Source organism: Vigna unguiculata, chromosome 3 (assembly GCF_004118075.2).
Source record: "Vigna unguiculata cultivar IT97K-499-35 chromosome 3, ASM411807v1, whole genome shotgun sequence".
NCBI lineage: Eukaryota > Viridiplantae > Streptophyta > Magnoliopsida > Fabales > Fabaceae > Vigna > Vigna unguiculata.
Window position 1 is genome coordinate 32973404 of NC_040281.1, and position 3158 is coordinate 32976561.

The 3158-nt window shown below is 23.3% G+C and overlaps 1 non-coding gene across 1 annotated transcript; it reads left to right on the forward strand.

The window, feature by feature from the left end:
* Positions 1-1976: 1976 nt before the first annotated feature.
* Positions 1977-2048, forward strand: TRNAW-CCA. The gene has a single exon. It is a non-coding gene; the product is annotated as a tRNA-Trp (tRNA).
* The last annotated feature ends 1110 nt before the right edge of the window (positions 2049-3158 follow it).

Sequence of the window (3158 nt, forward strand, 5' to 3'; positions counted from 1 at the left end):
ATATATATATATATATTCAATTTTTTATTTCTTCTAGTTATTTAGTTTGTCATGAAACTCATTCACATCTCCAATATATTTTTCATCTTATCATAACATTTATGTAATTATGTTAAAATGATGTATGCTAATTAAATTTTTTTATGTCTCATATTTGAATATTTCTATTTTTTTTAATGTTTTCTTTTCACATGAATATGTTTAGTACTCTGAATTTAAATGTTTAATAGCATAAACCTTTCATTTACTAGGTAATATAAAAAAATTCTTTACTTATTTTTATTAATTTTTGTTTCATTTGAAGAACCTTTTTGTTTCGCTAAAACTATTATTTCTCAACCATTGAGTATATATGTTGATGTTTGAAAAGTGTTCTTAGATGTCTAAGGTATTTTTCATCTTATCATATCCTTAATTATACATTCGTTTTCCTTTATGTGATTTCTTTCAATAGTTTCTCAAATTGTTTCTAAGACATACATTTGTTAATTTTTTAATATTTTTATTTGTTGTTTATTTTCATCACGTAGAATACTATTTCAATATATTTTATCCAATTATTTTTTATTTTCTAACTCATTATATCAATTATACTGTAATTTTTCACTATAATTGTATAAATAACTTTTATTTACTATAATATCAAAATTTAATGTAATTGTCATGAATATTTTTTTATCATCATCAAACATATATTGGAGTTCAAAAGATACAATATCCATGTTAAAATTTTATTATTATGTTTATTATTTATTTTTTGCGTCATTTTGATTAAGTGATGTATTATCATTTTTATTAGTGTATAAAAAAAGAGATCCATTAGAATTTAAAAAATTGAAGTAAACAAACATTTAAAATTTTAATTTGAATATTGTTTCCCTTTAATTTTTTTTAAAAATATTTTTAAATTTTATCAACTAGGTTTCATTAATGTTTGTAGTTTGCAAATTTAATAAATGTTTTAGTTCTCATGAAATTTCATTTGGTATTTTAATCTAAAATATAAAAAAATATAATTTATTTCAAAGTATTTGATATCGAAGAAACAATCATCATCCTAATATTGAATATTTGATAATATTATGTTTCCTTTATCCTAATTTTTTATTATTATAAAAATTAATTAAAATTTATATTAAAGTAGTAAGGAAATGGGTACGTGTATGGGTACAAGATTATACCCGTTACCCGACAGGGATGAGGATGTGATAAAACTTTGATACCCGTTGGGTTTGAGTATGGGGATGGGGATGAATTTTTTTTACAGGGATGAGTATGGGATAGCGAAACCCGTCCCCGTCCCGCCCCGTTGCCATCCCTACCTTTAACCCACCAACCTATAATGTGTTGGATCAGGTTCAATTTTTTTGGACTCACTAATAAGTGAGTTGGGTAGAATTGGCTTGGGTTGGCTCACTAAGTGGTCAACCTGTGGTGGGTTGGACCGGGTTACTCGTTTTGACAACTCTAGTTGCAAAATTTTTTATTCACAGAAAAATAAGTCGGGTTTACTTGACTCTTTTTTAGCTCAGCTCTAGTGAGTCAATCCATGTGAGTCGGGTTGATTCACTTTGAAACTTCTAATTAGATGAAAGTAGACAAAAGAAATAAAAGAAAGCAACTCATGAAAATAATAAAAAATAAACATCATACAAAAACATGACATGAAAATAAAACACCAGACAAAATTGTTTAATTTTATAAAATAAAATATTTATATTAAATTGTAATTATATATTTTATAAACACACATTGATTTAATAAATATATTATATTTTTTAAAAGTCCCGTGCCTTTGTAATTTTCTTTCTAACCCAGTTCTAATTTAATTTATTCATTTTTTCTGTTAAAAAAATTTCAATGGCTGAGATTTGTAATGATTAATAACAATAATTTTAGAATAATGAATGATTGGATCTGTGGCGTGCCTTTGTCTTAATGAATGATTAATAACAACAAATTAAATTAGAATAATTGGATCTGTGGCGCAATGGTAGCGCGTCTGACTCCAGATCAGAAGGTTGCGTGTTCGATTCACGTCAGGTTCAATTCTTAATCGTTTTGTCATTTATTTAACAAATTTCATTTATTACGAGAAAAATATTAGGTAGCATAAAAATGTTTTATTTTTAAAATTAGATACCAACTAGTGTTATAATTTAATCAATTATATATATATATATATATATATATATATATATATAATGTTTTAAACACATGGAATTAATTCAGTATTGTCTTATAAGATTTAGAAATTTTCTATAATTATTTTAATTGGTTTTCATTATAAGTATTCATATCAATTTATCGTTTTTTATAATTAACATTTACGCTTTTTAATTCTCTTTTTTATATACATTTTAATAGAGAACTTTTTTAAAATATAGACAATATAACGTTGTATGCATCAATTTTTTATTTTATTAATTCTCATTTCTTTAAAATTGAGATTTAACTTTTAAGGAGGTACTAGATTCAAAATTATTTGAATTAGTTACATTTTTCATTTGAATAAGTAATTTATTACATAATCAGAATTTAGTATTTTTTTTATTCTCTTTCTCTTGAATGGTTTTTTAAAGGAAGATATTATTGTGTGTGGTTTGATACTTGAAACTTATTAGAATATCTTTCTCTAATTTTATCGAGTTATTTAATTGAGTTATATTTTAGTTAATTAAAAATTAAAAATTTTCTAAAACTTGATTTTATGTTTGTTTATTTTCTACAATATACTATGACAAAAAAAAAAGATAAAATTATATTCATATTTATATATATTTTTACATCATAACATCTACATCATTATACATTATAAACATATATTTATACATATAATACATGTGTGTGTCTTTGTATTATACAAGGAGAAATTAGGAGTTTTGTACAAGGAGAAACGAGGAGTTTTGTTTATTCACATCTCCTTTACATAATAATAATAATATTAAGATATTAGTTTGAGTAGCGAGAGGAAGTAAAAAGTAACGACCACCTGTCTTTCTATAAATTGAGGGATCGGACATCGAATCATAGAAAAAAAGTTAAGATTGTCATTAATAATCTTTGAATGGGAGTATAATTTGTGAATATATATATATATATATATATATATATATATATATATATATATATATATATTTTGTTCCTGCAGAGAACAA